Consider the following 12,117-nt stretch of genomic DNA (forward strand, 5'->3'; position numbering starts at 1 on the left):
CAAGTCTGAAATTAGCGTCCATAAAAATCATGATTTTTCTAAAAATTCAACTTAATGGAGATTTTATGACTGATTTCGATTTAAAGCATGATTCTTATAGCTGTTCCAAAATTTCAGCCCGTATGGTCTTATAGAGCATGAGAAAACTGCATCCAAAGTTCGAACCCAAGTCTGAAATTAGCGTCCATAAAAATCATGATTTTTCTTAAAATCCAACTTTATGGTAATTTTGTGACTGAATTTGATTTGTACCACGATTCTTATCGCTATTCAAAAATTTCAGCCCGTTTGGTCCTATAGAGCCTCAGAAAACTGCTTCCAAAGTTCGAACCCAAGTCTGAAATTAGCGTCCATAAAAATCATGATTTTTCTAAGAATCAATTTTTTTGGATATTTTATGACTGATTTCGATTTAAAGCATGATTCTTATCGCTAATCCAAAATTTCAGCCCGTTTGGTCACATAGAGCCTGAGAAAACTGCTTCCAAAGTTCGAACCCAAGTTTGAAATTAGCGTCCAAAAAAATCATGATTTTTCTAAAAATCCAACTTTATGGAAATTTTGTGACTCAATTTGATTAGTACCACGATTCTTACCGCTATTCCAAAATTTCAGCCCGTTTTGTCCCATAGAGCCTGAGAAAACTGCTTCCAAAGTTCGAACCCAAGTCTGAAATTAGCGTCCATAAAAATCATGATTTTTCAAAAAATCCAACTTTATGGAATTTTTGTGACTGAATTTGATTAGTACCAATCGTGGTAAGTAAGAATCGTCTTATCGATATTCCAAAATTTCAGCCCGTTTGGTCACATAGAGCCTGAGAAAACTGCTTCCAAAGTTCGAACCCAAATCTGAAATTAGCGTCCATTAAAAGCATGATTTTTCTTAAAATCCAACTTTATGGAAATTTTGTGTCTGAATTTGATTTGTACCACGATTCTTATCGCAAATCCAAAATTTCAGCCAGATTGGTCACATAGAGCCTGAGAAAACTGCTTCCAAAGTTCGAACCCAAGTCTGAAATTAGCGTCCATAAAAATCATGATTTTTCTTAAAATCCAACTTTATGGAAATTTTGTGACTGAATTTGATTTGTACCACGATTCTTATCGCAAATCCAAAATTTCAGCCCGTTTGGTCACATAGAGCCTGAGAAAACTGCTTCCAAAGTTCGAACCCAAGTCTGAAATTAAGGTCCATTAAAATCATGATTTTTCTAAAAATCCAACTTTATGGAAATTTTGTGACTGAATTTGATTTGTACCACGATTCTTATCGCTATTCAAAAATTTCAGCCCGTTTGGTCCTATAGAGCCTCAGAAAACTGCTTCCAAAGTTCGAATCCAAGTCTGAAATTAGCGTCCATAAAAATCATGTTTTTTTCTAAAAATCCAACTTAATGGAGATTTTATGACTGATTTCGATTTAAAGCATGATTCTAATCGCTGTTCCAAAATTTCAGCCCGTTTGGTGACATAGAGCCTGAGAAAACTGCTTCCAAAGTTCGAACCCAAGTCTGAAATTAGCGTCCATAAAAATCATGATTTTTCTAAGAATCAAACTTTTTGGATATTTTATGACTGATTTCGATTTAAAGCATGATTCTTATCGCTAATCCAAAATTTCAGCCCGTTTATTCACATAGAGCCTGAGAAAACTGCTTCCAAAGTTCGAACCCAAGTCTGAAATTAGCGTCCATAAAAATCATGATTTTTCAAAAAATCCAACTTTATGGAATTTTTGTGACTGAATTTGATTTGTACCACGATTCTTATCGCAAATCCAAAATTTCAGCCCGTTTGGTCACATAGAGCCTGAGAAAACTGCTTCCAAAGTTCGAACCCAAGTCTGAAATTAAGGTCCATTAAAATCATGATTTTTCTAAAAATCCAACTTTATGGAAATTTTGTGACTGAATTTGATTTGTACCACGATTCTTATCGCTATTCAAAAATTTCAGCCCGTTTGGTCCTATAGAGCCTCAGAAAACTGCTTCCAAAGTTCGAACCCAAGTCTGAAATTAGCGTCCATAAAAATCATGATTTTTCTAAGAATCAAACTTTTTGGATATTTTATGACTGATTTCGATTTAAAGCATGATTCTTATCGCTAATCCAAAATTTCAGCCCGTTTGGTCACATAGAGCCTGAGAAAACTGCTTCCAAAGTTCGAACCCAAGTTTGAAATTGGCGTCCATAAAAATCATGATTTTTCTAAAAATCCAACTTAATGGAGATTTTGTGACTGAATTTGATTTGTACCACGATTCTTATCGCTATTCAAAAATTTCAGCCCATATGGTCCTATAGAGCCTGAGAAAACTGCTTCCAAAGTTCGAACCCAAGTCTGAAATAAGCGTCCATAAAAATCATGATTTTTCAAAAAATCCAACTTTATGGAAATTTTGTGACTGAATTTGATTAGTACCAATCGTGGTAAGTAAGAATCGTCTTATCGCTATTCAAAAATTTCAGCCCGTTTGGTCCTATAGAGCCTCAGAAAACTGCTTCCAAAGTTCGAACCCATGTCTGAAATTAGCGTCCATAAAAATCATGATTTTTCTAAATATTCAACTTAATGGAGATTTTATGACTGATTTCGATTTAAAGCATGATTCTTATAGCTGTTCCAAAATTTCAGCCCGTTTGGTCACATAGAGCCTGAGAAAACAGCTTCCAAAGTTCGAACCCAAGTTTGAAATTAGCGTCCAAAAAAATCATGATTTTTCTAAAAATCCAACTTTATGGAAATTGTGTGACTCAATTTGATTAGTACCACGATTCTTACCGCGATTCCAAAATTTCAGCCCGTTTTGTCCCATAGAGCCTGAGAAAACTGCTTCCAAAGTTCGAACCCAAGTCTGAAATTAGCGTCCATAAAAATCATGATTTTTCAAAAAATCCAACTTTATGGAATTTTTGTGACTGAATTTGATTAGTACCAATCGTGGTAAGTAAGAATCGTCTTATCGATATTCCAAAATTTCAGCCCGTTTGGTCACATAGAGCCTGAGAAAACTGCTTCCAAAGTTCGAACCCAAGTCTGAAATTAGCGTCCATAAAAATCATGATTTTTCTTAAAATCCAACTTTATGGTAATTTTGTGACTGAATTTGATTTGTACCACGATTCTCATCGCTATTCAAAAATTTCAGCCCGTTTGGTCCTATAGAGCCTCAGAAAACTGCTTCCAAAGTTCGAACCCAAGTCTGAAATTAGCGTCCATAAAAATCCTGATTTTTCTAAGAATCAAACTTTTTGGATATTTTATGACTGATTTCGATTTAAAGCATGATTCTAATCGTTAATCCAAAATTTCAGCCCGTTTGGTCACATAGAGCCTGAGAAAACTGCTTCCAAAGTTCGAACCCAAGTTTGAAATTAGCGTCCATAAAAATCATGATTTTTCTAAAAATCCAACTTAATGGAGATTTTGTTACTGAATTTGATTTGTACCACGATTCTTATCGCTATTCAAAAATTTCAGCCCATATGGTCTTATAGAGCCTGAGAAAACTGCTTCCAAAGTTCGAACCCAAGTCTGAAATTAGCGTCCATAAAAATCATGATTTTTCTAAGAATCAAACTTTTTGGATATTTTATGACTGATTTCGATTTAAAGCATGATTCTTATCGCTAATCCAAAATTTCAGCCCGTTTGGTCACATAGAGCCTGAGAAAACTGCTTCCAAAGTTCGAACCCAAGTTTGAAATTAGCGTCCAAAAAAATCATGATTTTTCTAAAAATCCAACTTTATGGAAATTTTGTGACTGAATTTGATTTGTACCACGATTCTTACCGCTATTCCAAAATTTCAGCCCGTTTTGTCCCATAGAGCCTGAGAAAACTTCTTCCAAAGTTCGAACCCAAGTCTGAAATTAGCGTCCATAAAAATCATGATTTTTCAAAAAATCCAACTTTATGGAATTTTTGTGACTGAATTTGATTAGTACCAATCGTGGTAAGTAAGAATCGTCTTATCGATATTCCAAAATTTCAGCCCGTTTGGTCACATAGAGCCTGAGAAAACTGCTTCCAAAGTTCGAACCCAAGTCTGAAATTAGCGTCCATAAAAATCATGATTTTTCTAAGAATCAAACTTTTTGGATATTTTATGACTGATTTCGATTTAAAGCATGATTCTTATCGATAATCCAAAATTTCAGCCCGTTTGGTCACATAGAACCTGAGAAAACTGCTTCCAAAGTTCAAACCCAAGTCTGAAATTAGCGTCCATAAAAATCATGATTTTTCTAAAAATCCAACTTTATGGAAATTTTGTGACTGAATTTGATTAGTACCACGATTCTTACCGCTATTCCAAAATTTCAGCCCGTTTTGTCCCATAGAGCCTGAGAAAACTGCTTCCAAAGTTCGAACCCAAGTCTGAAATAAGCGTCCATAAAAATCATGATTTTTCAAAAAATCCAACTTTATGGAAATTTTGTGACTGAATTTGATTAGTACCAATCGTGGTAAGTAAGAATCGTCTTATCGCTATTCAAAAATTTCAGCCCGTTTGGTCCTATAGAGCCTCAGAAAACTGCTTCCAAAGTTCGAACCCATGTCTGAAATTAGCGTCCATAAAAATCATGATTTTTCTAAGAATCAAACTTTTTGGATATTTTATGACTGATTTCGATTTAAAGCATGATTCTTATCGCTAATCCAAAATTTCAGCCCGTTTGGTCACATAGAGCCTGAGAAAACTGCTTCCAAAGTTCGAACCCAAGTTTGAAATTAGCGTCCAAAAAAATCATGATTTTTCTAAAAATCCAACTTTATGGAAATTTTGTGACTGAATTTGATTTGTACCACGATTCTTACCGCTATTCCAAAATTTCAGCCCGTTTTGTCCCATAGAGCCTGAGAAAACTTCTTCCAAAGTTCGAACCCAAGTCTGAAATTAGCGTCCATAAAAATCATGATTTTTCAAAAAATCCAACTTTATGGAATTTTTGTGACTGAATTTGATTAGTACCAATCGTGGTAAGTAAGAATCGTCTTATCGATAATCCAAAATTTCAGCCCGTTTGGTCACATAGAACCTGAGAAAACTGCTTCCAAAGTTCAAACCCAAGTCTGAAATTAGCGTCCATAAAAATCATGATTTTTCTAAAAATCCAACTTTATGGAAATTTTGTGACTGAATTTGATTAGTACCACGATTCTTACCGCTATTCCAAAATTTCAGCCCGTTTTGTCCCATAGAGCCTGAGAAAACTGCTTCCAAAGTTCGAACCCAAGTCTGAAATAAGCGTCCATAAAAATCATGATTTTTCAAAAAATCCAACTTTATGGAAATTTTGTGACTGAATTTGATTAGTACCAATCGTGGTAAGTAAGAATCGTCTTATCGCTATTCAAAAATTTCAGCCCGTTTGGTCCTATAGAGCCTCAGAAAACTGCTTCCAAAGTTCGAACCCATGTCTGAAATTAGCGTCCATAAAAATCATGATTTTTCTAAGAATCAAACTTTTTGGATATTTTATGACTGATTTCGATTTAAAGCATGATTCTTATCGCTAATCCAAAATTTCAGCCCGTTTGGTCACATAGAGCCTGAGAAAACTGCTTCCAAAGTTCGAACCCAAGTCTGAAATTAGCGTCCATAAAAGTCATGATTTTTCTTAAAATCCAACTTTATGGAAATTTTGTGACTGAATTTGATTTGTTCCACGATTCTTATCGCAAATCCAAAATTTCAGCCCGTTTGGTCACATAGAGCCTGAGAAAACTGCTTCCAAAGTTCGAACCCATGTCTGAAATTAGCGTCCATAAAAATCATGATTTTTCTAAAAATTCAACTTAATGGAGATTTTATGACTGATTTCGATTTAAAGCATGATTCTTATAGCTGTTCCAAAATTTCAGCCCGTTTGGTCACATAGAGCCTGAGAAAACTGCTTCCAAAGTTCGAACCCAAGTTTGAAATTAGCGTCCAAAAAAATCATGATTTTTCTAAAAATCCAACTTTATGGAGATTTTGTGACTCAATTTGATTAGTACCACGATTCTTACCGCTATTCCAAAATTTCAGCCCGTTTGGTCACATAGAGCCTGAGAAAACTGCTTCCAAAGTTCGAACCCAAGTTTGAAATTAGCGTCCAAAAAAATCATGATTTTTCTAAAAATCCAACTTTATGGAAATTTTGTGACTCAATTTGATTAGTACCACGATTCTTACCGCTATTCCAAAATTTCAGCCCGTTTTGTCCCATAGAGCCTGAGAAAACTGCTTCCAAAGTTCGAACCCAAGTCTGAAATTAGCGTCCATAAAAATCATGATTTTTCAAAAAATCCAACTTTATGGAATTTTTGTGACTGAATTTGATTAGTACCAATCGTGGTAAGTAAGAATCGTCTTATCGATATTCCAAAATTTCAGCCCGTTTGGTCACATAGAACCTGAGAAAACTGCTTCCAAAGTTCGAACCCAAGTCTGAAATTAGCGTCCATAAAAATCATGATTTTTCTAAAAATCCAACTTTATGGAAATTTTGTGACTGAATTTGATTAGTACTACGATTCTTATCGCTAATCCAAAATTTCAGCCCGTTTGGTCACATAGAGCCTGAGAAAACTGCTTCCAAAGTTCGAACCCAAATCTGAAATTAGCGTCCATAAAAATCATGATTTTTCTAAAAATCCAACTTTATGGAAATTTTGTGACTGAATTTGATTAGTACTACGATTCTTATCGCTAATCCAAAATTTCAGCCCGTTTGGTCCTATAGAGCCTCAGAAAACTGCTTCCAAAGTTCGAACCCAAGTCTGAAATTAGCGTCCATAAAAATCATGATTTTTCTAAGAATCAAACTTTTTGGATATTTTATGACTGATTTCGATTTAAAGCATGATTCTTATCGCTCATCCAAAATTTCAGCACGTTTGGTCACATAGAGCCTGAAATTAGCCCAAGAAATTGAACCCAAGTCTGAAATTAGCGTCCATAAAAATCATGATTTTTCAAAAAATCCAACTTTATGGAATTTTTGTGACTGAATTTGATTAGTACCAATCGTGGTAAGTAAGAATCGTCTTATCGATATTCCAAAATTTCAGCCCGTTTGGTCACATAGAGCCTGAGAAAACTGCTTCCAAAGTTCGAACCCAAGTCTGAAATTAGCGTCCATAAAAATCATGATTTTTCTTAAAATCCAACTTTATGGTAATTTTGTGACTGAATTTGATTTGTACCACGATTCTTATCGCTATTCAAAAATTTCAGCCCGTTTGGTCCTATAGAGCCTCAGAAAACTGCTTCCAAAGTTCGAACCCAAGTCTGAAATTAGCGTCCATAAAAATCCTGATTTTTCTAAGAATCAAACTTTTTGGATATTTTATGACTGATTTCGATTTAAAGCATGATTCTAATCGCTAATCCAAAATTTCAGCCCGTTTGGTCACATAGAGCCTGAGAAAACTGCTTCCAAAGTTCGAACCCAAGTTTGAAATTAGCGTCCATAAAAATCATGATTTTTCTAAAAATCCAACTAAATGGAGATTTTGTGACTGAATTTGATTTGTACCACGATTCTTATCGCTATTCAAAAATTTCAGCCCATATGGTCTTATAGAGCCTGAGAAAACTGCTTCCAAAGTTCGAACCCAAGTCTGAAATTAGCGTCCATAAAAATCATGATTTTTCTAAGAATCAAACTTTTTGGATATTTTATGACTGATTTCGATTTAAAGCATGATTCTTATCGCTAATCCAAAATTTCAGCCCGTTTGGTCACATAGAGCCTGAGAAAACTGCTTCCAAAGTTCGAACCCAAGTCTGAAATTAGCGTCCATAAAAGTCATGATTTTTCTTAAAATCCAACTTTATGGAAATTTTGTGACTGAATTTGATTTGTCCCACGATTCTTATCGCAAATCCAAAATTTCAGCCCGTTTGGTCACATAGAGCCTGAGAAAACTGCTTCCAAAGTTCGAACCCATGTCTGAAATTAGCGTCCATAAAAATCATGATTTTTCTAAAAATTCAACTTAATGGAGATTTTATGACTGATTTCGATTTAAAGCATGATTCTAATAGCTAATCCAAAATTTCAGCCCGTTTGGTCACATAGAGCCTGAGAAAACTGCTTCCAAAGTTCGAACCCAAGTCTGAAATTAGCGTCCATAAAAGTCATGATTTTTCTTAAAATCCAACTTTATGGAAATTTTGTGACTGAATTTGATTTGTCCCACGATTCTTATCGCAAATCCAAAATTTCAGCCCGTTTGGTCACATAGAGCCTGAGAAAACTGCTTCCAAAGTTCGAACCCATGTCTGAAATTAGCGTCCATAAAAATCATGATTTTTCTAAAAATTCAACTTAATGGAGATTTTATGACTGATTTCGATTTAAAGCATGATTCTAATAGCTGTTCCGAAATTTCAGCCCGTATGGTCTTATAGAGCATGAGAAAACTGCTTCCAAAGTTCGAACCCAAGTCTGAAATTAGCGTCCATAAAAATCATGATTTTTCTTAAAATCCAACTTTATGGTAATTTTGTTACTGAATTTGATTTGTACCACGATTCTTATCGCTATTCAAAAATTTCAGCCCGTTTGGTCCTATAGAGCCTCAGAAAACTGCTTCCAAAGTTCGAACCCAAGTCTGAAATTAGCGTCCATAAAAATCATGATTTTTCTAAGAATCAAACTTTTTGGATATTTTATGACTGATTTCGATTTAAAGCATGATTCTAATCGCTAATCCAAAATTTCAGCCCGTTTGGTCACATAGAGCCTGAGAAAACTGCTTCCAAAGTTCGAACCCAAGTTTGAAATTAGCGTCCATAAAAATCATGATTTTTCTAAAAATCCAATTTAATGGAGATTTTGTGACTGAATTTGATTTGTACCACGATTCTTATCGCTATTCAAAAATTTCAGCCCATATGGTCCTATAGAGCCTGAGAAAACTGCTTCCAAAGTTCGAACCCAAGTCTGAAATAAGCGTCCATAAAAATCATGATTTTTCAAAAAATCCAACTTTATGGAAATTTTGTGACTGAATTTGATTAGTACCAATCGTGGTAAGTAAGAATCGTCTTATCGCTATTCAAAAATTTCAGCCCGTTTGGTCCTATAGAGCCTCAGAAAACTGCTTCCAAAGTTCGAACCCATGTCTGAAATTAGCGTCCATAAAAATCATGATTTTTCTAAGAATCAAACTTTTTGGATATTTTATGACTGATTTCGATTTAAAGCATGATTCTTATCGCTAATCCAAAATTTCAGCCCGTTTGGTCACATAGAGCCTGAGAAAACTGCTTCCAAAGTTCGAACCCAAGTCTGAAATTAGCGTCCATAAAAGTCATGATTTTTCTTAAAATCCAACTTTATGGAAATTTTGTGACTGAATTTGATTTGTTCCACGATTCTTATCGCAAATCCAAAATTTCAGCCCGTTTGGTCACATAGAGCCTGAGAAAACTGCTTCCAAAGTTCGAACCCATGTCTGAAATTAGCGTCCATAAAAATCATGATTTTTCTAAAAATTCAACTTAATGGAGATTTTATGACTGATTTCGATTTAAAGCATGATTCTTATAGCTGTTCCAAAATTTCAGCCCGTTTGGTCACATAGAGCCTGAGAAAACTGCTTCCAAAGTTCGAACCCAAGTTTGAAATTAGCGTCCAAAAAAATCATGATTTTTCTAAAAATCCAACTTTATGGAGATTTTGTGACTCAATTTGATTAGTACCACGATTCTTACCGCTATTCCAAAATTTCAGCCCGTTTGGTCACATAGAGCCTGAGAAAACTGCTTCCAAAGTTCGAACCCAAGTCTGAAATTAGCGTCCATAAAAATCATGATTTTTCTAAGAATCAAACTTTTTGGATATTTTATGACTGATTTCGATTTAAAGCATGATTCTTATCGCTAATCCAAAATTTCAGCACGTTTGGTCACATAGAGCCTGAAATTAGCCCAAGAAATTGAACCCAAGTCTGAAATTAGCGTCCATAAAAATCATGATTTTTCAAAAAATCCAACTTTATGGAATTTTTGTGACTGAATTTGATTAGTACCAATCGTGGTAAGTAAGAATCGTCTTATCGATATTCCAAAATTTCAGCCCGTTTGGTCACATAGAGCCTGAGAAAACTGCTTCCAAAGTTCGAACCCAAGTCTGAAATTAGCGTCCATAAAAATCATGATTTTTCTTAAAATCCAACTTTATGGTAATTTTGTGACTGAATTTGATTTGTACCACGATTCTTATCGCTATTCAAAAATTTCAGCCCGTTTGGTCCTATAGAGCCTCAGAAAACTGCTTCCAAAGTTCGAACCCAAGTCTGAAATTAGCGTCCATAAAAATCCTGATTTTTCTAAGAATCAAACTTTTTGGATATTTTATGACTGATTTCGATTTAAAGCATGATTCTAATCGCTAATCCAAAATTTCAGCCCGTTTGGTCACATAGAGCCTGAGAAAACTGCTTCCAAAGTTCGAACCCAAGTTTGAAATTAGCGTCCATAAAAATCATGATTTTTCTAAAAATCCAACTAAATGGAGATTTTGTGACTGAATTTGATTTGTACCACGATTCTTATCGCTATTCAAAAATTTCAGCCCATATGGTCTTATAGAGCCTGAGAAAACTGCTTCCAAAGTTCGAACCCAAGTCTGAAATTAGCGTCCATAAAAATCATGATTTTTCTAAGAATCAAACTTTTTGGATATTTCATGACTGATTTCGATTTAAAGCATGATTCTTATCGCTAATCCAAAATTTCAGCCCGTTTGGTCACATAGAGCCTGAGAAAACTGCTTCCAAAGTTCGAACCCAAGTCTGAAATTAGCGTCCATAAAAGTCATGATTTTTCTTAAAATCCAACTTTATGGAAATTTTGTGACTGAATTTGATTTGTCCCACGATTCTTATCGCAAATCCAAAATTTCAGCCCGTTTGGTCACATAGAGCCTGAGAAAACTGCTTCCAAAGTTCGAACCCATGTCTGAAATTAGCGTCCATAAAAATCATGATTTTTCTAAAAATTCAACTTAATGGAGATTTTATGACTGATTTCGATTTAAAGCATGATTCTAATAGCTAATCCAAAATTTCAGCCCGTTTGGTCACATAGAGCCTGAGAAAACTGCTTCCAAAGTTCGAACCCAAGTCTGAAATTAGCGTCCATAAAAGTCATGATTTTTCTTAAAATCCAACTTTATGGAAATTTTGTGACTGAATTTGATTTGTTCCACGATTCTTATCGCAAATCCAAAATTTCAGCCCGTTTGGTCACATAGAGCCTGAGAAAACTGCTTCCAAAGTTCGAACCCATGTCTGAAATTAGCGTCCATAAAAATCATGATTTTTCTAAAAATTCAACTTAATGGAGATTTTATGACTGATTTCGATTTAAAGCATGATTCTTATAGCTGTTCCAAAATTTCAGCCCGTTTGGTCACATAGAGCCTGAGAAAACTGCTTCCAAAGTTCGAACCCAAGTTTGAAATTAGCGTCCAAAAAAATCATGATTTTTCTAAAAATCCAACTTTATGGAGATTTTGTGACTCAATTTGATTAGTACCACGATTCTTACCGCTATTCCAAAATTTCAGCCCGTTTGGTCACATAGAGCCTGAGAAAACTGCTTCCAAAGTTCGAACCCAAGTCTGAAATTAGCGTCCATAAAAATCATGATTTTTCTAAGAATCAAACTTTTTGGATATTTTATGACTGATTTCGATTTAAAGCATGATTCTTATCGCTAATCCAAAATTTCAGCACGTTTGGTCACATAGAGCCTGAAATTAGCCCAAGAAATTGAACCCAAGTCTGAAATTAGCGTCCATAAAAATCATGATTTTTCAAAAAATCCAACTTTATGGAATTTTTGTGACTGAATTTGATTAGTACCAATCGTGGTAAGTAAGAATCGTCTTATCGATATTCCAAAATTTCAGCCCGTTTGGTCACATAGAGCCTGAGAAAACTGCTTCCAAAGTTCGAACCCAAGTCTGAAATTAGCGTCCATAAAAATCATGATTTTTCTTAAAATCCAACTTTATGGTAATTTTGTGACTGAATTTGATTTGTACCACGATTCTTATCGCTATTCAAAAATTTCAGCCCGTTTGGTCCTATAGAGCCTCAGAAAAC

This window comes from Hesperophylax consimilis, unplaced genomic scaffold (assembly GCF_061612785.1).
Source record: "Hesperophylax consimilis isolate HC1 unplaced genomic scaffold, BYU_Hcon_1.0 scaffold_52, whole genome shotgun sequence".
NCBI lineage: Eukaryota > Metazoa > Arthropoda > Insecta > Trichoptera > Limnephilidae > Hesperophylax > Hesperophylax consimilis.